This window comes from Oncorhynchus tshawytscha, linkage group LG28 (genome assembly GCF_018296145.1).
Source record: "Oncorhynchus tshawytscha isolate Ot180627B linkage group LG28, Otsh_v2.0, whole genome shotgun sequence".
NCBI classification, from domain to species: Eukaryota; Metazoa; Chordata; class Actinopteri; order Salmoniformes; family Salmonidae; genus Oncorhynchus; species Oncorhynchus tshawytscha.
This window is the reverse complement of record NC_056456.1, coordinates 22,818,935-22,843,156: the sequence shown is the minus strand read 5'-3', so window position 1 is coordinate 22,843,156 and position 24,222 is coordinate 22,818,935.

Sequence of the window (24,222 nt, the reverse complement as noted above, 5' to 3'; positions counted from 1 at the left end):
TTTCAATCACCCACGTGGGTATATGCTAATAAAAACCAATGAGGAGATTTGAGAGGCAGGACTTGTTCTATTTTAGCGCCTTGCCACACAGACTCTCGCGCAATGATTGAATAACATGTGTACATTTATTTTGCAAAGCTCGCGAACGCGACTTGTCCGGTCTGGTCAGCATGTAATACTGCAAAAAATGTGGCAAAGAAATTAACCTTATGTCCAGAATACAAAGCGTCATGTTTGGGGAAAATCAACACAACACATCACCTTGTACCATTCTTCATATTTTCAAGAATGGTGATGGCTGCATCTTGTTATGGGTATGCTTGTCTTCCGCAAGGGAGGTTTTTTTTATATAAAGAAAAAATAGAGCTAAGCACAGGCAAAATCCTAGATGAACCTGGTTCAGTCTGCTTTCAAACAGACAAATTCACCTTTCAGCAGGAGAAACTAAAACAAAAGGCCAAATATACACTGGAGTTTCTTGCCAAGACAACATTGAATGTTCCTGATTGGCCTAGTTACAGTTTTGACTTAAATAAGCTTGAAAATCTATGGCAAGTACAAATATTGTACAATCCAGGTGTGCAAAACTCTTAAGACTCACAGATGTAATTGCTGCCAAAGATGATTGTAACAGGTATTGACTCATGGGTCTGAATACTTATGTAAATGAAATATTTTTGTATTTAATTTTCAATACATTTGCAAATATTTCTAAAAACTTGTTTTCACTTCGTCATTATGGGGTATTGTGTATAGATGGGTGAGAAAATAAAAGAAATGTTATCCATTTCGAATTCAGGCTGTAACACAACAAAATGTGAAATAAGTCAAGGGGTATGAAAACGTTCTGAAGGCACTGTAAGTACACTATTAACGGCTCTCTCTTGCTGGGTAAAACAAACTCATATTGACAGTTGACAGAATAATCCTGGGTAGTTCATCAGAGCAGACTTGTGGCACTGCTTCTGAACCAAACAGGTGGAACCGGTCCATCCTATAATCCTGCAGGTTGCCATGGAAGCATTTGGGCTGCTAATAGGCAGACGCCCAGAGAGACTCCGTGATAGTTGCAGGTTCGTTTGTTCTCTGCTTTACCCTAACTGTTACCCATTCACACTTGACCTGACACTTGACCTGACACTTGACCTGACTGAGCTGAAACCTTTGTGGATAGTGTACCACATGCTAATATCATACTCATTGGAGATAGACTTTCTGGCATTGTCACCCACAATTATTTCCTTAGTCCACTGTGCTGAGAGCAACATGGATAGTAAGGGATTGTTTTGGGATTCTGGCAATAAGGCCCTTTATCTACATCCCCAGATTCAGATTAACTTGTGGATACACCTTTTATATATGTGTTTGCAGTTTGAAGGAAGTTGCTAACTCGAATTAGCGCAATGACTGGATGAGGCCTTTAAAATAGATGTTCAAATATCTAGCCTATGTTCTCCATCCGCATTTCCATTGTAATTTCCATTCCATTGTCAGTGTTGAAGGGATGTTGAGACAGAAATTCAATATATCACAGTCAGTGGGGTTTATTGCAGTGATACTCATGACCATTCTAATGACTACCAGGTGTAAGTATGAGTACTCTACATGCCCTTGTCGACAAAACACCTCACTAGTTTAATACGGTTCCCCGTGAAACCAATGCATATACTCAGTTGTCAATGGGGTTGCCATTGTCATGTTGAGTGTCGTGGGACAAAGCAAGGCCCTTATCCACAACAGAGACTCTGGGATGTCTATTTTATCAGATGTGTGTGTCATTGCCTTCTATTATTCTACAAGAATCTCAAGAGACTGACCATTCACTGAAAAGAGCTTTTTAACATTACAATTGTTAATAGCACATTTTTTATACAGTATTTATCTTTTTGTTAAGACACTCAAATGAGCATCCTGTGTGTGGTACTCTACAGTAGGGTAGCTAATGCCGTTGGGTGAATGAACAAACTGGAAGCAAAGCCGTGGTATCATCTGAGAAGCCAAATATTGTCTTTACAACAAACACTTTTTATTTTTACATTTTTTATTGAACCTTTATTTAACCAGGCAAGTCAGTTAAGAACAAATTTGTATTTACAATGACGGCCTAGGAACAGTGGGTTAACTGCCTTGTTCAGGGACAGAACGACAGATTTTTACCTTGTAAACTCTGGGACATATTCTAGCAACCTTTTAGTTACTGTCCCAATGCTCTAACCACTCTAACCTGCCACCCCAAAAGGCTACCTAGGCTACCTGCAATCCTAGGCTACCTGCCGCCCCATACTTACAATAAATTAATTGCAGTCTTTGCCCGGGGCCAAGCTGTGGGTTTTTAGGTTAAACCACTGGGTGTAAAACTCCCATAGTCGAAACCTGGCAATGTTCACACTCATGTGGCTTTTGATTTTAAAACCTGACACCCGGTCCTATTGCCCATTGGCCCAATGTATTTGTGATGTTAAAGATATAGAGTGAGAGCATGTGAATGCCCATGCCCCGGCATGTCTTGGGCTGTCAGGTACAGAAAGAGCCTACTCAGGTGATATGTGCTCTGCTCTGTGCTCTGTTCTCCAGGCCCCCGGGAATGAACATGACTCATTCAACCTAGTTTCAATGAGAATGACAGTTGTCAACACTCTCAAGTCGATTTGTATGTTGAGCGCAATATTGACTTATCAGTAGAAAACATACACACCCTTGAGTGGCTACATGGTGATGGCCAAACAGGAGGGAAATACAGGACCTTTTTTGATTGATTTATATCTGGTTTATAAAGCTGAAATGTGTCTGTATGCAAATACTTGTTGAGCTGTATAGTGAACATGTAAATTGTAGGGTTGACATTATATAATCTATGAATTTGGTAATTTGTAACATACTTTTGTGATGTTAGGGTACTGTTTGAATCTTGTGCATGGCTCTGCTGAAGTAAGCTGTTTCATAATGTTATTATCTAATGCCTCCCCTTTTCACCAAGTCTACTGTAAATTCAATCTGTTGGCCTTTGAAATGCAGACAGGAAGATGGGCCTGTTATTTAACCGATTATGAGATTTAGAACTGAATTCCCTTCAGGTGTTTGAAAGTGCAAGTGCTCAGTGTTACTTGTCACACACAAGCTCCTCCCCTCATATTCAAACTAGTAATTAGAGCTGGCATTGGTTAGACATGATTTATGTCAGCATTTTGGATAAAACCTTGTAAAAAGATTTCCATTGATGTCTTTATTCACTTTTTACTACTGTTACTTTACAGAATATCTCATACAAAACTACACAGGACGTGACAGCATTCAGTAGCCCTTATGCCATGCATCTACTTGAAAACTACTTTGGTACAGAATGAAGTTACTCAGCTACACATGTAACTGCTCTGATAAGGTGCATGAGACAATGCATGAATATTCCGTTTGTATATTTACTATTTGCTGCTTGCATGTAATTGCACCAAGCAATTCAAATGATTTGTTACTACGTAGCATCTATACAAATTCATGTAAAACATGACCCAAAACAGAATAGAGAACACACATGACAATATAACTAATTATTAGGCTACAACTAATTCACATTAGAATGTTTTGGTGATGCAACTGCAGGAACACGTCTTAAAAGAGGCCAAGCCTGTTCCACGGGAACACAGAGATCACCAGTCTATCATTTGGACCAGTTAATGAAAATCTTAATTGGAATGGTGAACAGGATAAGCCTGGCCCTGGGCTAGATTAACAGAATTATAGTGCTGCTCACAGCTATCATCTCCTCATCCATAAAATATGACTGGCATCTCCCATATTAGGGCCAAGCCATGTCACCTTATGGAAGATTGATGCAACACAGCCATGTTGACAATGTGGTGTGAACATGTTTAATAACCTGTTGATTCAAATGACAGACTCAATAATCCTTTGAGAAACTTCTCTCAAACAAAACATTTAAGGCATTCACAGTTATGTCTTGTAACACTGAAATCTTCCAGTTTTCTCCATAGGAGGAATGTTTTCTTCCGTACATCTAATGTATCATTATCTATAGACATGCTAAAGACTCAGACATGAGTGACACAGATGTAAAGGTAAATGGGTCCACTACAGATAAGAGTGTTTGTCCTGGTCTCTCTGTCTCCAACCTCCTCTAACAGTCTGTGAACAGTTTTGGGTCATAAACACTCCTCAGAAAAGCATGACTAAGTGCAGAAGTTAGGACATGCTGGACAGGAGTGAACAACATAAATAATAGATTTTTTAAAGACACTGTAGTGGTTGTCCATCGTTATGCGTAGGCATTATTGAATCCAAGATGTTAATACCAGACATACAGGTGTAGATGTCATCTGGTGGTGTGAGTTTCTGGTGACTGGAGTTTCAGTCTCCTCTCCCCCAGACCTGAGAAGTTTGGACACAGTTCCCTGGGGGGACGAGATTAGTAAAATGGGGACGGGAATAATTGTTTGTCTTCAACTAATTCTACAGAGCAGCTGCTGATTATAAAGCCGCTCTTATGGTAGAACTCTCTACCGTAGTGTGTTTCACATTCGCCCGTAAAGAACAAGTGAAAAGAGGTTGGGGCGCAAAGCTTTTTCCTGAGCAGTGTCATTCTTTCTGAGAATTCACTCTGCCTATCACATAGACCTGGAGCCTGGGGAGAGTGGTCGTGGCGCCTTATCTGGCAGTCCCTCTTGTGTTTCCGTTGGTGCTGAAGCGCTATCTCCACCTGCCTTTGGCCTGACCGGCCTGTGTTCGAGCGATAGCGGTACCGTCGATTACCAGGAGCAGCCACACACTCCAGCTAGCTACAAGATGTTCTTCTAATGCCAAGCTGTCATCAGCAGGACCTGCTGTATTTCTTAGCAGGACAGTACTGAGACTAGGGGGACAATAGGTCATTTTATATTTTAGTCATTTGCAGACGCTCTTATAAGGAGCGAGGTGAGACAGCCACATTTTACAGTCATACATTTTTCCTCAATAAAGAAGTTATCAGCTAGTTATCAGTGCTAGTAGGAAAAGACAGATCCGGCTCTGTGGTTCCAACAGTTTGTTACATAGCCTTCTTACAGACAAATCTAAAATGGGTCCTAACCAATCTACCACAACATAATAATCTTGTTGGTGGTTTATCTTGTTTCTTGGTAGAATGTCAGTTGTGACTGTTTGGATTCTAAATCGGTCCTCTACTCTGACCATCGGAATCATTGTAGAAAAAAATATCAGTAGCAACATCATTCACTAACAAGGACGTCCTGTTTATCATAACATGCTGATACACCTCAAGAGCCATGTGGTTTCATACCATATAGTTTATCTCACCAAAACAGTTCCTGAAAAGACAATACTGACTGGGGTAAGGATCAGGTCACAGTCCTTCACCTCAGACATATCTGCATGTATTACTAGATGCCGTTCAAAGGGAACAGTAGGCCCATCAGCATACCAGACATCTCTGTAGCCAGACAACAATTGGACATACAACAAGAGAAGGCAAAACAACAATCAGGCAGCAGAAGAAATCAGATAGTTGTCTGTACATGTCACCAGAAAAATACTCATCCTGACGTAACTTCTTCAACTCTAAAGCTGTGTACTGGGCATATCATTTCCTCTTTATATATATGGAGGTAGAGATCAGGCCAGAATGGAGCACAACTGTCAATGTACAAAATCAGGGGCGCAACTTTCATTGGGGACGGGACATGTCCTACCCCACATTCTGAAATTGCAATTTTGTCCCCCCCAGTTTTACCAGTGGAATGTGATACACAATTAGGCAAGGGCGTGCTTTAGGACCATGCAGACGCCTCTGAGCGGTCGGGTATGTTGTTTGGAGTGTTTATCTGATTGGATCAAAAATAAAAATGAATCATAATAATAATAATTATGTCCCCCCCACTTCTAAAATCAAAGTTGCAGATCCTCTCAAGCTCTGTCAGATTGGATGAGGAGCATTGCTGTACAGCTATTTTCAGGTCTCACCAGATATGTTCGATCGGGTTCAAGTCTGGGCCCTGGCTGGGCCACTCAAGGACATTCAGAGACTTGTCCCGAAGCCATTCCTGCCTTGTCTTGGATGTGTTCTTAGGGTCGTTGTCCTGTTGGAAGGTGAACCTTCACCCCAGTCTGAGGTCCTGAGTGCTCTGGAGCAGGTTTTCATCAAGGATCTCTCTGTACTTTGCTCCATTCATCTTTGCCTCGATCCTGACTAGTCTCCCAGGCCCTGCCACTGAAAAACATCCCCATAGCATGATGCTGCCACCACCATGCTTCACCGTAGGGATGTTGCCAGGTTTCCTCCAGACATGATGCTTGGCAATCAGGCCAAACAGTTCAATCTTGGTTTCATCAGACTAGAGAATTCTGCCTTTTGGCAAACTCCAAGAGGGCTCTCATGTGACTTTTACTGAGGAGTGGCTTCCATCTGGCTTGGTGGATTGGTGGAGTGCTACAGAGATGGTTGTCCTTCTGGAAGGTTCTCCCATCTCCACAGAGGAACTCTAGAGCTCTGTCAGAGTGACCATCAGGTTCTTGGTCACCTCCCTGACCCAAGGCCCTTCTCCCCCGATTGCTCAGTTTGGCCCGGGCGGCCAGATCTAGAAAGAGTCTTGGTGGTTCCAAGCTTCTTCTGTTTGTGTTCTTTGGGACCTTCAATGCTTTGGTACCCTTCCCTAGATCTGTGCCTCGACACAATCCGGTCTCTGAGCTTTACAGAAAATTCCTTCGACCTCATGGCTTGGTTTTTACTCTGACATGCACTGTCAACTGTGGGACCTTATATAGACTGGTGTGTGCCTTTCCAAATCATGTCAAATCAATTGAATTTATCACAGGTTGATGCCAATCAAGTTGTAGAAACATCTCATGGATGAGCAATGGAAACAGGATGCACCTGAACTTAATTTCGAGTCTCATAGCAAAGGGTATGAATACTTATAAGGTATTTCAGTTTATTTTTTTATACATTTGCAAAAATGTCAACAAACTTATTTTCCCTTTGTTATTATGGGGTATTGTGTGTCGATTGCTGAAAAAAACTAATATTTAATCTATTTTAGAATAAGGCTGTAATGTAACAAAATGTGGAAAAAGTCAAGGGGTCTGAATACTTTCCAAATGCACTGTACAAAACTAGACGTCCACATTTCTTGCTAAAACATATAATTGTTTGGGGAAAAACGGTAGCCAGCCAGCCCTGTAGCCAGCCCTGTACCCTGTTCCTGCCTCATTGTAAACCAGATCCGAGGCTCCTTGCTGTCCCCAGGGATGTGGAAATGAGATGTGACAGCCTTATGTCACAACTGGGACCTGAACTAAGCCCCTACACAAACATACTGGACCACAGATCACACAATTCGCCAGTGTAATCAATGGAAAAGCAGGAAGCAGATTGCCATATTCCACAGGTTTTTCTCCAGAAATGGCGCCCATGATAAGATCGTACCATGACCACATGAATAGAAAAACCAACATCTAATTATCCAATTTAGGCTGATGGGGATGGGGGCGAGATAATGAAACCTGCATTCAGGCTGTATCACAACCGGCTGTGATTGGGAGTCCCATAGGGCGGCGCACAATTGGCCCAGCGTCTTCCGGGTTTGGCCGGTGTAGGCCGTCATTGTAAATAAGAATTTGTTCTTAACTGACTTGCCTAGAGGTTACATTTTTTAATAAAAATAAATGTAAAAAATGAGGCCATTGTCAATATTCACAGCTACTGGCAAAAACAAAAGCCAAGAGTAAGGTTCTGCCTTAAAAGGCCCACATCCTGTGAGGCTCTTCCTTGGAGATTCTCTTTGGAGGGTGGTGGATGACAGTTTGAGTTATAGAAATGTTGTGAGTCATTGATGCAGCTGACAAAGGCTTTGAATTAGGTGTTCAAGACGTGTCTATTATTACAGACTGGGCAGAACTCTCTCAGTAAAGCAGTGAAATCTGCATATGGATAAGCAGTAGAACACTCAAGTCAGAAATCCACAGTGAACTTTGGGTGGTCCAAAAAAATGTCAGACAAAAATGTGTCATTCTAGCATGTTGTGTTCTGCTCAAAATATAATTCTTGTTTGGTTCTCATCAATTTCTATAGTATGCTTGTTACCGCTAGATGAAAAAAACGTCAAAATAGATATAGAACTCTGGTCTTTCCGCAAACTATCTTTCACTTCTCTTTCCTTCAGTGACAATGATTCATTCACCATTTCAAAAGTAGAGTATTAGATCTTATCAAAGCTACGTTCCTGAGCAAGGCTTTATCAAAATAGCAGTCATCATCAGGGCCGAAGCTACATATGAGGACATCGAGGTTCGGAGTTCTGTAAAAATACAATTATATAAAATGTATACAGTTGAAGTCAGAAGTTTACAAACACTTAGGTTGGAGTCATTAAAAGTAGAACTAATAAAGAACCAAAGAGCCAAGAACTAATAAAGAAAATTGTAGACCTCCACAAGTCTGGTTCATCCTTGGGAGCAATTTCCAAACGCCTGAAGGTACCACTTTCATCTGTAAAAACAATAGTACGCAAGTATAAACACCATGGGACCACGCAGCCGTCATACCACTCAGGAAGGAGACGCGTTCTGTCTCCTAGAGATGAATGTACTTTGGTGCAAAAAGTGCAAATCAATCCCAGAACAACAGCAAAGGACCTTGTAAAGATGTGGGAGGAAACAGGAACAAAAGTATCTATATCCACAGTAAAACGAGTCCTATATGGACATAACCTGAATGGCCGCTCAGCAAGAAAGACGCCATTGCTCCAAAACTACCATAAAAAAGCCAGACTACGGTTTGCAACTGCACATGGGGACAAAGATCGTACTTTTTGGAGAAATGTCCTTTGTTCTGATGAAACAAAATAGAACTGTTGGCCATAATGACCATCGTTATCTTTGGAGGAAAAAGGGGGAGGCTTGCAAGCCGAAGAACACCATCCCAACCGTGAAGCATGGGGGTGGCAGCATCGTGTTGTGGGGGTGCTTTGCTGCAGGAGGGACTGATGCAAAATAGATGGCATCATGAGGGTGGAAAATTATGTGGATATATTGAAGGAACATCTCAAGACATCAGTCAAGAAGTTAAAGCTTGGTTGCAAATGGGGTCTTCCAAATGGACAATGACCCCAAGCGTACTTCCAAAGTTGTGGCAAAATGGATTAAGGACAACAAAGTCAAGGTATTGGAGTGGCCATCACAAAGCCCTGACCTCAATCCTATAGATAATTTGTGGGCAGAACTAAAATAGTGCGTGCGAGCAAGTAGGTCTACAAACCTGACTCAGTTACACCAGCTCTATTTGGAGGAATGGGCCACAATTCACCCAACTTACTGTGGGAAGCTTGTGGGAGGCTACCCGAAACGTTTGACCCAAGTTAAACCATTTTAAGGCAATGCTACCAAATACTAATTGAGTGCATGTAAACTTCTGACCCACTGGGAATGTGATGAAATAATTAAAATCTGAAATAAATCATACTCTCCACTATTATCCTGACATTTCACATTCTTCAAATGAAGTGGTGATCCTAACTGACATAAGACAGGGAATTTTCACTAGGATTAAATGTCAGGAATTGTGAAAAACTGAGTTTAAATGTATTTGGCTAAGGTGTACGTAAACATCCAACTTTAACTGTATAAATATAACACCAGTCAAAAGTTTGCATACACCTACTCATTCAAGGGTTTTTATTTATTTTTTAAACTATTTTCTCCATTGTAAAATAATAGTCAAGACGTCAAACTATGACATAACACATATGGAATCATGTAGTAACCAAAAAAGTGTTAAACAAATCAAAATATATTTTATTCTTCTTTTATTCTTAAAAGTAGCTACTCTTTTGCCTTGATGACAGTTTTGCATACTTGACATTCTCTCAACCAGCTTCATGAGGTAGTCACCTGGAATGCATTTCAATGTTCAATTAACATGTGTGCCTTGTTAAAAGTTAATCAGTTGTGTTTTGACAAAGTAGTGTTGGCATACAGAATATAGCCCTACTTGGTAAAAGACCAAGTCTATATTATGGCAAGAACATATCAAATAATCAAAGAGAAATGACAGCCCATCAGTACTTTAAGCGCTGTGATGAAACTGGCTCTCATGAGGACCACCACAGGAATGAAAGACCCAGAGTTATCTCTGTTGCAGAGGATAAGTTCATTAGATTTACTAGCCTCAGAAATCAGCAATTAACTGCACCTCAGATTGCAGCCCAAATAAATGCTTCACAGAGTTCAAGTAACACAAACATCTCTACATCGACTGTTCAGAGGAGACTACGTGAATCAGGCCTTCATGGTCGAATTGCTGAAAAGAAACCACTACTTAAGGACACGAATAAGAAGAAGAGACTTGCTTGGGTCAAGAAACACGAGCAATGGACATTAGACCGGTGGAAATCTGTCCTTTGGTCTGATGAACCCAAATTTGAAATGTTTGGTTCCAACCGCCCTGTCTTTGTGCGACGCAGAGTAGATGAGCGGATGATCTCTGCATGTGTGGTCCCACCGTGAAGCTTGGAGGAAGAGTTGTGATGGTGTGGGGGTGCTTTGCTGGTGGCACTGTCTATGATTTATTTAGAATTAAAGGCACACTTAACCAGCATGGCTACCACAGCATTCTGCAGCGATACTCCATCCCATCTGGTTAGCGCTTAGTGGGACTATCATTTGTCTTTCAACATGACAATGATCCAAGACACACCCCCAGGCTGTGTAAGGGCTATTTGACCAAGGAGAGTGATGGTGTGCTGTATCAGATGACCTGGCCTCCACAATCATTCAAACTCAACCCAATTGAGATGGTTTGGGATGAGTTGAACCGCAGAGTGAAGGAAAGGCATTCAACAAGTGCTCAGCATATGGAGGAACACCTTCAAGACTGTTGGAAAAGCATTCCTCATTAAGCTGGTTGAGAGAATACCAAGAGTGTGCAAAGTTGTCATCAAGGCATTTTTAAAAACCTGTTTTCACTTTGTCATAATGGGGTATTGTGTGTAGATTGATGAGGAAAACATTTAAGGCTGTAACGTAACACAATTTGGAAAAAGTCAAGGGGTCTGAATACTTTCCGAATGCACTGTATATATATGTACTACATTACCAAGTATGTGGACACCTGCTACTCAGTCAGGGTCTCAACTCTTACTGAGTTGGTCTCAACTCTTACCCTCTTACTGTTGAGGGTTAGAATAGTAGAATACACAAGGTGCAATTTCGAAACTTGGTTGTGCATCAGAAGTTTTTCTCTTGTTTTATGTCATTCACTGACATTCACTCAATTGGACCATGTCATTTAACATTTTTTAGATTGGTAAATCAGTCCAGTTAGTCTAGCCAGCTACCTAAACTTGTAGTAATCATGGCCTAATTACCGACCGGGCACGCATGGCACATGCCCAGGGGCCCTGACCTCCAGGGGACCCCCATTGATTTAGTTAGTCACTCTCACTCAGATATCATATTTAATGTAGTAATATAGGTCATTCACTCATTGCTGTACAATGCAGTTTCAAGATTCAAGAGGGTGCTATGAAATGAATGTCAAAATGTAGTTTTCTTTGCCTTATGTCATTATAAATGACATAGAATTAATCATTAGATTGTTCTCTACAATATTATACCCTTAATAGACTTGTACGTGACAATGTTGATGAAATAAGAACGTTAATTTGCTGTGATCGTTGCTAGTTTAGACTGTGCCGCTCCTGGTTGTATCTCTTTCATATTTAGTGTTGTGAGGTGGCACCATTTGGAGGTGTTACCTGCTGGTTGGACCAATCAAAATAATTTTGTCATTGTCACCTCCAGATCCTTGGCTTTCATTGCCCATAATGGCGATCAATCTACGTTGAGAGGGCCATTTCTATCATGATTTAACGGGAAAGACTCAGAAATACACAATGAAAACAGGAAAACAGATGCTCTTTGCGGAGGATGGATATTGAAATTTAGCCTGTTAGCTTTGTAAATAAAAATACATTTAGTTTTGTTTTCTGTAGATTTTATTTAAAAAAATACGATCTTTTCACTCACGAAACTGCAGCCACTAGTTAGCTTGTCAGTTGACATTCGAAGTTAGCGCCGTTCTGCTGTGGAGCAGCGCCACAGAGTTCTATTAAGCTTTATAAACGGGGTGGTTTACTGCTCTAATTATGTTGGTACCAGTTTATCATAGCAGTAAGGCACCTCGGGGTTTGTGATATATGGCCAATATACCACGGCTAATGGCTGTGTCCTAGCATTCCACATTGAGTTGTGCATAAGAATATGCCTTAGCCATGGTATATTGGCCATATGCCACACCCCGTCGGGCCTTATTGCTTAAGTGACCACTTTTTGATTATGCCTGTGATGACATTCCGTTCACTCTAAACATTCTGAGAGTAAATTGTCTCTAACTTTTGAAACATATATGGTAGATACAGTGCCTTGCGAAAGTATTCGGCCCCCTTGAACTTTGCGACCTTTTGCCACATTTCAGGCTTCAAACATAAAGATATAAAACTGTATTTTTTTGTGAAGAATCAACAACAAGTGGGACACAATCATGAAGTGGAACGACATTTATTGGATATTTCAAACTTTTTTAACAAATCAAAAACTGAAAAATTGGGCGTGCAAAATTATTCAGCCCCCTTAAGTTAATACTTTGTAGCGCCACCTTTTGCTGCGATTACAGCTGTAAGTCGCTTGGGGTATGTCTCTATCAGTTTTGCACATCGAGAGACTGAATTTTTTTTTTTTTCATTTCCTTTTATTTTCTGTTCTGAGTTATGATGCTAAAATGTGTTGATGTAGTGATCTACTCATTCTACAATGTGTTTTCTGGGTACTCAATTTGAAATACTTTATTTACTTTTTTGGTCGTGAAACTTTTCAATACTGGTATTTGAAATGTTTGTGCGCCTGAAATGCTCAAATTCAGATTTTAAATTAATAACTATTAAATCATGATTAGCCTCAATGACACAAGCTACATCAACTGTAAGACAACAACCCACACAATGGAATGGCAAAATATGATTTTCAGGGGTAAATTAAAAATACTATACACAGCGCTTCTCATGTGGAAAACATTCCTTTGTGGCAGCTGTGTGCCTGCAGTTCTCAGACTCAATGTAGGGGGATTGAAGAACTAAAACCATAGTGACTATCAGGTGTGTTACAGAAAAATTATTCAGACCCCTTGACTTTTTTCACATTTTGTTACTTGACAGCCTTAAATTATTATTATTATTTTTTCCTCGTCAATCTACTGTACACATAATATTCACGTCTGGAGGAAAGGAAACCTGGCACCATCCCTACGGTGAAGCATGGTGGTGGCAGCATCATGCTGTGGGGATGTTTTTCAGGGACGGGGAGACTAGTCAGGGTCGAGGGAAAGATGACCGGAGCAAATTACAGAGAGATCCTTGATGAAAACCTGCTCCAGAGCGCTCAGGACCTCAGTCTGGGGCAAATGTTCACCTTCCAACAGGACAACGACTCAAAGCACACAGCCAAGATAATGCAGGAGTGACTTCGGGACAAGTCTCTACATGTCCTTGAGTGGCCCAGCCAGAGCCTGGACTTGAACCCAATCGAACATCTCTGGAGAGACCTGGAAATAGCTGTGCAGTGACACTCCCCATCCAACCTGACAGAGCTTGATAGGATCTGCAGAGAAGAATGGGAGAAACTCCCCAAATACACCAGTGTTCCAAGCTTGTAGCGTCGTACCCAAGAAAGCTCAATGCTGTAATCGTTGCCAAAGGTGCTTCAACAAAGTATTGAGTAAAAGGTCTGAATACTTATGTAAATGTGATATTTCAGTTTCTTATTTTGCATAAATTTGTAAACATCTAAAAAAATATATATATTTTTTGCTTTGTCATTATGGGGTATCGTGTGTAGATTGACGAGGGGAAGAAAATATTTAGAATAAGGCTGTAACGTCTCTCCTTGTCCATCCAACATTTCCTTATCTCCCACCCCTTTTAATGCGACTATCCTGATGCTTCTTCCTCTTTTTCCCCTGCCCCGCTACAAAGTTTCTCCCTGCAGGCAGTCACTGAGTCCGAGGTGCTAGAAGAGCTACTGATACTTGACCCCAAAAAAACATCTGGGTCATGGTTTAGACCCTTTCTTCTTTAAGGTTGCTGCACCTATCAGCGCTAAGCCTATCTCTGATATTTTTACCTGTCTCTCCATTCTGGGGAGGTTCCCATTGCTTGGAAGGCAGCCACGATTCATCCTTTATTTAAAGGGGAGATCAAGCTGATCCTAACTGTTATAGGCCTATTTCTATTTTGCCCTGTTAATCAAAAGTGTTGGAAAAACTTGTCAATAATCAATTGACTGGCTTTCTTGATGTCTATAGTATTCTCTCTGGTATGCAATCTGATTTCCGCTCAGGTTATGGATGTGTCACTCTAACCTTGAAGGTCCTCAATGATGTCACCATTGCCTTTGAATCTAAGCAATGTTGTGCTGCTATTTTATTGAATTGGTCAATGCTTTTGATACGGTAGACCATTCCATTTTTGTGGTCCGGCTAAGGAATATTGGTGTCTCTGATGGGCCTTTGGCCTGGTTTGCTAACTACCTCTCTCAAAGAGTGCAGTGTATAAAGTCAGAAAATCTGCTGTCTCAGCCATGGCCTGTTACCAAGGGACTACCCCAAGTCTCAATCCTAGGCCCCACGCTCTTCTCAATTTACATCATCAACATAGCTCAGGCAGTAGGAAGCTCTGTCAGCCATTTATATGCAGATGATACAGTCTTATACTCAGCTGGCCCCTCCCCGGGTTTTTGTGTTAAATGCTCTACAACAAAGCTTTCTTAATGTCCAACAAGCTTTCTCTACCCTTAACCTTGTTCTGAACACCTCCAAAAGAAAGGTCATGTGGTTTGGTTAGAAGAATGCCCAGCTCCTCATATATGTGGTGACTACCTCTGAGGGTTTAGAGCTAGAGGTAGTCACCTCATACACGTACTTGGGGGTATGGCTAGACAGTACACTGTCCTTTTCTCAGCACATATCAAAGCTGCAGGTTAAGTTAAATCTAGACTACCCACGCTAGATTGCAGAGACATAATTTATAGATCAGCAGGTAAGGGTGTTCTTGCGCGGCTAAATGTTCTTTACCATTTGGCCATCAGATTTGCCACCAATGCTCCTTATAGGACACACTCCTCTGTAAACTGGTCATCTATTTATACCCGTCGCAAGACCCACCGGTTGATGTTTATTTATAAAAACCCTCTTAGGCCTCCCTCCCCCTATCTGAGATATCTACTGCAGCCCTCATTCTCCACATACAACACCCGTTCTGCCAGTCACATTCTGTTAAAGGTCACCAAAGCACACACATCCCTGGGTCGCTTGTCTTTTCAGTTCGCTGCAGCTGGCGACTGAAACGAGCTGCAACAAACACTCAAACTGGACAGTTGTATCTCAATCTCTTCATTCAAAGACTCAATCTTGGACACTCTTACTGACAGTTGTGGCTGCTTTGCGTGATGTATTGTTGTCTCTACCTTCTTGCCCTTTGTGCTGTTGTCTGTGCCCAATAATGTTTGTACCATGTTTTGCGCTGCTACCATGTTGTGTTGCTACCATGTTGTTGTCATGTTGTGATGCTACCATGATGTGTTATTGTGTCTTGCTGCCTTGCTATGTTGTTGTCTTAGGTCTGTCTTTATGTAGTGTTGTGTTGTCTCTCTTGTCGTGATGTGTGTTTTGTCCTATATGTATGTTATTTCTTTTTCAATTTGTCATTTTTAATCCCAGCCCCCGTCTCCGCAGGAGGTCTTTTGCCTTTTGGTAGGCCGTCATTGTAAATAATGATTTGTTCTTAACTGATTTGCCTAGTTAAATAAAGGTTTGATCAAATAAATAAATAAATGTAACAAAATGTGTAAAACGTGAAGGGGTCTGAATACTTTCCGAATGTACTTTATACCATTCACAAGTCAAAGCAGCCACAGACACAGTTGTATTATCTAACGTTAGCCCCCCGATCCACCCCAAAATGTTGGATACAGTGTCAGACAGATCAAACTATGATACATACATTATGGTCGGAGCTTGCAAGATCCACTATCATTGATGGTATAGCATCTATCTTCAGCATTAGCTTCCTGGCATGACCCATCGAAAGTTCTCCCCAATTTATAAAGCGACTTCGCTTTAAATGTGCACTGCACACGTGTGACATGATGGTAATCCCCATCTCTCAATTACCCTGTCTCTTTTCAGAACAGCATATCCAAAAACAGGAAGCAGAGGTACCTACTTATGGCTACTTTAGTCTGACCTGGTGTATTGTCCCTGGAGGCCCAGCCAACAACAGTAGGCATACTGCTAGAGGCTGGAGCCCTGCTTCAATGTGACGTCTATCGCCACCACCCCAAGGCAATGTGACACATGAGTTTTCTATGAGCTGAGCAGCTTGAACTCCCTGGTGCCTGAAACCATAGCCCCTTTAAAACAATACGGTAATTAAGAGCGAACACATGGACACGAAAACTGTAATGCTAGTCCTCTCCTTTCTTCCACCATTGTTGTTTTGTAACTTCAAACGTCAAATGGTAACAGGACACTGAGGTGATTTGACCATGCTGTGAGGAGTGGAGATGTGGGTTTAGAGACTGCTCCAGGGACTTTGGGGCAGGATAACCAGGCAAGGCTGGTTTCTGAGGCTGTGAGAAAGAAAGTTTCCCTCACATTACACCGTGGCCCCTGAGAGGGTCTTGTTCCCTCTGAGGATAGTTTCCTTACTTGCATGGCCCATGGCTTTTTTCACAGGCTATGAATCTCCTCTTGAATGAATGGGACAGTGCTCGCAAGACTAGGATATATTTACCATATCCTTGTTTGTTGACAATGTCTTCTTTCTCTCTGAATGGGTAGTCAGTTATGTAAGGGATAATCCAAGTGGGGCTATGCGTTCTATGGAAAATAATGCACACCTAACTTCACTTTTTGTGAATTGCCAAGCACTTATGTATACTGAACAAATATATAAACGCAAATGTGATTTGATTTGAACACGCAACAATTTCAACGACTTTACTGACTTACAGTTCATATAAGGAGATTCAATTGAAATAAATTCACTAGGCCCTAATCTATGGATTTCACATGACAGGGCAGGGGCGCAGCCATGGGTAGGCCTCGGAGGTCATAGGCCCACCCACTAGGAAGCCAGGCCCAGCCAATCAGAATGAGTTTTTGCCCACAAAAGGGCTTTATTACAGACAGAAATACTCCTCAGTTTCATCAGCTGTCCGGGGGCTGGTCTCAGACGATCCCGCAGGTGAAGATGTGGAGGTCCTGGGCTGGCGTGGTCACACGTGGACTGTGGTTGCAGTTAGCATGCCAATTGCACACTCCCTCAAAACTTGAGACATCTGTGGCATTGTGTTGTGAGACAAAACTGCACATTTTAGAGTGGCCTTTTATTGTCCCGAGCACAAGGTGCACCTGTGTAATGATCATGCTGTTTAATCAGTTTCTTGATATGCCACACCTGTCAGGTGGATGGATATTCTTTTCAAATGAGAATTGCTCACTAACATGGGTGTAAACACATTTGTGCACAACATTTGAGAGAAATAAGCTTTTTGTGCATATGGAACATTTCTGGGATCTTTTATTTCAGCTCATGAAACATGGGACCAACACTTTACATGTTGCGTTTATATTCTTGTTCAGTATAATAAAAAAATGCACATAAAGCACATAAAGGCTTCATAATTCATAAAGGTAATGTTAACTGACTGCTATTATCTCATAGAACAAGACGTTTTATGTGTTTATTACAAACACTATTCTTTCCCCATTCATTTTCCACATAGGGATGGCTGAACGAACCAGAGGTACCTTATTCCCGGGTTTTAGGACTATAAGCTGGCAAGCTCTATTGCCGTGCATTATAAGGAAATGATGCACACTCTAGAATGCCCTTCAAGCCAATCAGAAATGAGTATTCAACAAGGCCACGGTATAATTAAGCAATAAGGCCTGAGGGGGTGTGGTATACGTATGGCAATATACCACAGCTAAGGGCTGTTCTTATGTACAACGCAATGCGGAATGCCTGGATACAGCCCTTAGCCATGTTATATTGTCCATGTACCACAAACCCCAAAGATGCTTTATTGCTATTATAAACTGGTTACCAACATAATTAGAGCAGTAAAAATACATGTTTTGTCATACCCGTGGTATACGGTCTGATATAGAATGGCTGTCAGCCAATCAGAATTCAGGGCTGGATCCACCCAGTTTATAACTTCCTTTATGGACTTCGTGTCCGTTTTGAAGACGTTAAAATAAATTTGCTCCAGCGATACTACCGTAGAAACATTGACTTTAATATCAACTCTTTTCCTATACTTGACTCAATACACCATTTGAATTCAAACATTTCAATTAGCCCTATGCCATGACTATATGGCTCATAGATAGTTTGTATGAAAGTATAAAATACACTTGGGAATCATAGTCAAGTAACACAAAGTATGTACACCTGGTGCAATTGCCTCCACAAACCCTTGACAAATAGACTTGATCTTCGACCGCAGAACAACAAAAGTGCCCTGAAGACATGGAGCAATTTGTTACGGTGCTGCTCAGAGGTGTTGCCTTCCTCTAACATACATCCCTTTTAACTTGACCTCCTTTCACCAGTCACTTTCCCAGAGTGACACCGCTCCAATGACAGGTGACACGTTGTGCTCTGTGTAATTGTAGCTGCTTCAGAAACTCTCTGTCTCTCTCTTTCTCAGTCGGCGTCGTCATATTTAAAGCAGCACTATACTTAGGGGAGCAGCAGAGATCAAACAAGGTTCTGTTTGGAGGCGGTGGAATTCTGAAGCTCTGGGCAGTGAGGATTTCGCTTTGAAGGATCAGGGGAACATTCTATGGGTCTGTGGCCATCGTGAGTCACTGCTGCTGATACATACAAGTCACATTTTATCTGATTAAAAACCAAAGGCTTCATGATAAACAATTTATTTTCATAAAAGATCACCCCAATTATAAGATTCTTGCATTGCCGAAATATTTATAAACACTGCCTTATATCTGGTATTGTAATACTGACAGGCCTTATATTGTAGTATTGACACAACTAAGTACAGTGTGTCTAGTTTTATCTGTGTTACAATAAAGGCTCAATCAGAGTAGTATTACAATATCAGATAACCATAAGCGTCATAACCATAGGGGGCGCAGGAGCACGTGCCCCCTCAGATACTGTATGTCCAATAAAACATTAGATTTTTTAAAATAATAATTGTCATTTTTGTTGTGGTTGTTTCTCTGTAAAACTATTAACCACCTAGCAATTTTTTGAAGTTGTCTTTAGCCCAGTTAGATTCCCAATCTCCCACCTTCATAACTAGCTACCAAGAAGCCATTTCAGGCTATCAATCAAGTTAGAGTAGCTAGCTTGTCTAACTGTCTTACCTGGCATAGGCATAAAAATAGACATTTGTTTGTTTGTTCATAAAATTAAGCCTAATGATTATGGCTTTAGATTGCAGGAAATAACTGTTTCAGGCCAAATTCTCCAACTTCCACCCCCATCTTCATGTACTTTGTGCCCCCTCAGATTTTTGGGGTGCATAACACCCCTGCAGATAACAATACTGCTTATAAAAACTGAAGCTATCTTTTTTCATGGGCAATAATTGTTTAGTGGATGAATACAGCCCCTCACAGCAAAAACCCACTTGATGGAGCAATCATATAATTACAAATTATAGGGGACACAGGTTTTTTAGGGAGACAAAACTCAACGGTTATTATTTATAAATAATTGTGAAGCCAAGTAAAAGCCTGGATATATTTTGGTTTGAATCAGATACTCACACAAGCACTCATCAATGGCCTTCACAAAAAGTATAATGTGAGATTATACCCCAATCACAGTTATAATAAACCCCAATCAGACCATGACAAAACCTATAGTAAAAAGACTACCCTCCTTCACATGCTGTCATAATTATCACTCTTCACTATCAGTATTATGTAGATGAACATGCATTCAAAATATTATTTTCAAATACACTTCTTCTGTTTACAAATGGTTCACTATAAATCTGTTAGGGAGTTATCTGGCTTGTTGACAGAGTATTTACTGTAGGATGAATATAATACTTCCATTGGTCTGGGGGAGCTATGGAAAGTGAAGACTGCTAGCTTCATACCACATAGAAAGTAACTCTCTCCAGCCCCTTTGGAAATTGGAAGCCCCTCCACTCGCGCGGCCATGGAAGAGGTCAACCCACCTTTCCATCTGGTTCAGGGCCTGCCACTGAACTGTGGTTATTACACCTGCCATAGGTCAGCCTGCACACGCACACTGAACCCCAGAATAGACACATATACTGCTCTTTGGTGATAAAGACCTATACTCAGAAACAAGCAATAAACTGTAAATATTTACAGAGGCATTTATCTACTTGTCAGAATAGAAAACAAAGTGACATGATGCATACAAATAACTCACTTTAGTGAGTCATGTTCACGTTGTTTCCCGAAATGCAATCAAATGGAGTGAAACTCAAATTAAAGCAAAGGTTTACATTTGATTTGATTCGTTAGGATCTCCGTTAGCATAACAAAAGAAATACATAACACACAAAATACTTTACAATTTACATACAGTTCATTTAAAAACCTTATCATGTAGTGTGCGTGTGTGTGCATCGATCAGTTACATTTCAGTACGTACACACAACAAGTAGGTCATATGGGGGAGAAGTGTTGCTTTATTTGTTTTTTGAAACCAGGTTTGAGGTTCACTTGCGCTGTATGAAATGGAAAGGAGTTCCATGCACTCATGGCTCTGTATAAAACAGTATGTTTCCTTTGATGGATCTGAGAACTATGAAAAGACCCCTGGTGGCATGTCTGGTGGGGTAAGTGTCAGAAAAATAAGTTTGTGATGTGCTTATTGTGTTGCTTATCAGCATTTACCTGCATTGTGGGTCTTTAGGGCTGTTAGGTGTATCAGAACAATGAACAATTATCACTGTGTTTCAGAAAACGCCTTATTCTGTCATGGCCTATATCGAAAGATCTACAAAAAGCTGACTCAGGCCATACCAACAGTTATGACTCTGTTTGTAAGCATGTATTTGGGTGTACATCTATCATTGCCATGTTCCTAAGTGGGTGTCTGTGCACAATTCTTTACGATGACTCAATCAACTGAAAGAACACGCCCAAATATACCCTAAAGCATCCTCAGTTGTTCCCGGGGAGACTAGAGTACCGATAGGAATCTCATCAGAGCTGCAGGGAAATAACAGCTTTCTTCCTTGGCGTGGCCCTCATCTACCTGCCCTTTCTTCAAAGGTGAGGCTACCCCTTGCTGAGTCTGGTCTGTCCAAGCTGCTCCTATCCCAGGATCTCCTGTGGAGCTCACAGAGACCTGCCCAGGTCAGTCTCTCTCTCCCTCTCTGTGGGTCGAGTGGACAGTTTAAGGGGCTGTATTCTAATGTGCCCCCATTGGAATCTGGTTTACAGTTTAAAACCAGTTTACAGCTGTTTAAACACTACATCATAGCATCAGTAAAATGTCTGAGTTGTTACAACCCCAATTGATTTAGATGGCTATTCATATTGAAATTAGGTCCACTTACAGTATTGCTGTACTGAATGTCACGCTTCTGTAGCTACAGTAAATGTATCACCAAATATGACTATTACTACATAAAGTGCACTACTCTATAGTTGGAAAATGTTGTTGTCGAATCAAATATAAATAGAATGCAAAACAGTCAGTCTAACATGAGTGATCACTATTGCCTGCGGCCGACAGGGCAGACAGCATCGATAATTTAGGGGCTAAGTAAATTACAGGCCAGAGTGTATGGTGTGGCCGAGGGCAGGGGGCCAGAGCCTAGCTACCTGCCCACAGGTGTATGGGTCTGGCTAGTGGACGTGTCCCCTGCCGTGCAGTGTGTTGGTGGTGGTGTAGGCCCAGGCCTGGGGCAGAGCAGGGTTGGGGCAGGGAGTGGAGCTGCCTGCTGGGGGTCATAAGGAGCCCTCCTCCCTTCTCTGCAGGGTCCCTTACTACAGCACCGGCCCCCTGCAGACCTTTAAACCTGCCTGGATGCTTCAGCACACACACAGAGGTGAGTCTCTATCTAGGTGCTCAGCACCACTGCCAAACACTCTTTTATACCTGTCTAAAAGGGAAACTAAGAAATGCACATTGATGCTTAGTGTAATTGAATGTAATATTTCTTATATCAAAACTAACATTGTGTAATGTTTTCAGAAAGTTCTAAAGAAAATTCTTGGTTAGTGACTAAATTGTGCTTGTTAGGACCTATAACTTGCAATTTTTTCTGTTTTCTTTTCCAGACATATATACATTTGGACAACTATTGTAATGTTTAGTTTTGGTTACGTTAGACATTCCTAAATCAGTTTAGTTGATTAAAATGTGTTTAGAAATGTGTTTCTGTCTATTACGTGTGGGTTTAGCGATTACATCATGGAACGTGTTACAAAAGCAAACTGATGTTGTCTAACCATTCAACTTTAACTGTCGAGCGGTTCAGTTTATTGTTATAATTACTCCATAACCACATACAGGTCTCAGATATTCCTCTTGAGACGCTACAATAACTTATTTTTCTTTTAAATAAATAACAGGCTGTCAACAGAAGTGCCGCGCACGCATCGGTAAATGTTCACGCTTGTGATAAGAGTTCAAAACAAATCAGTTAAAGTAGTCATGGATTCCTGCATCTATCCTGGCAGGGAGGAGATGTTTCCACGACTGAGCTTCAAATGCGACACAACGTGTATAAGTACCAATATAACAGAACGGTCAATGTTCCAGTGGACCAGATGGAAAGATTGAAGCCAAAAACAACACTGAGTTTTACAGCCAAAAGGGCAGCAGTAATTTCCCTTTGATGCCACTACCAGCACACTGTTCTTAGGGGAACAGCTAGTGACGTAAATATACGCAAGTGACAAATATGGATCAGCTAGTGCAGAATACCCTTAACTTCACTAAGACCTATTCTGACCAATTACATGTTCTGAAATAGGATCCGAAATAACTATGCATTATCGACGCCATAGATTAACAATGCAAATGCTGCTGCCAAATGGACAATCTAGAGATTTAAATCACATCAGATCCTGTTGGACAGTGGGGATAGAATTGAAGAATTGAAGTGGGGTCATTGGTTTGAACGAGTTCCTAAATGGCAAGCTGTCAAGCAGATAGGTCTTATGCAAGTTCAGGCTGAGTTGGTAAGGTTACCTGTAGGTTTCCTTTCTTTAAACCTGTTTAGACTGTGCCCTGTCTCAGGCCTTGAGACCTGGGTGAGGCCAGCTGGATACTGACTACAGGTGAGCTAGTTGGTGGCTGAGTCATAGGGGTTAAACCTTGTAAAGCAATAGAAAAGATCTGCGTTTATATGCTATTAACAAATTGTTGGATGTGTCATCAATTACTTGTCACCTAAGCCAAAAAAAACAAACATGTGTTCTTAACTGACTTGCCTGACTTGTTAAATCAAATAAATAAAAAAGCTTCACCTTTATGCGTCTTGATATAAAGTGGCTATAATGCACATTTTCATGACTAACATTGAACTCATTTCATGATGTGTAACGTGGCACATGGATTACTGACATACTGTGCATACAGTAGAACTAGGCCTACAAAACCATAATGGCGCATGATAGGACTAATAGTGGAAGTAGGCCAACATGAGAGCTATCAAGCTACTTCTGACCAGGAGGTTGATTGAAGCCTACTGATTGATGGCCACTGGGTTGGGGACTATTGATGCCACTTGTCTGCTCTGTGGGCTTCCCAGCAGTGTGCCAGCAGGCTTCCCAGCAGTGTGCCAGCAGGCTTCCCAGCAGTGTGCCAGCAGTCTTCCCAGCAGTGTGCCAGCAGGCTTCCCAGCAGTGTGCCAGCAGGCTTCCCAGCAGTGTGCCAGCAGACTTCCCAACAGTGTGCCAGCAGGCTTCCTTGGGATCTCCCCCTGAAACAGGAGTCAGGAAGGGCTGCACACTGAGGAATGTTGTTGCCATTTAAGCGGCCATTACTACCTGCTAGCTCTCATTCTCCCTGGCCTCTATTGCCCGGGGATTCAATTGGATTGGAGCTGTAAACCCTTGTGTTTCATGGGGCTGGGCAGGTAATTGAAGTAAGGCAGGCCCTCATTCAGGCTCCGTGGGGGGCTACAATC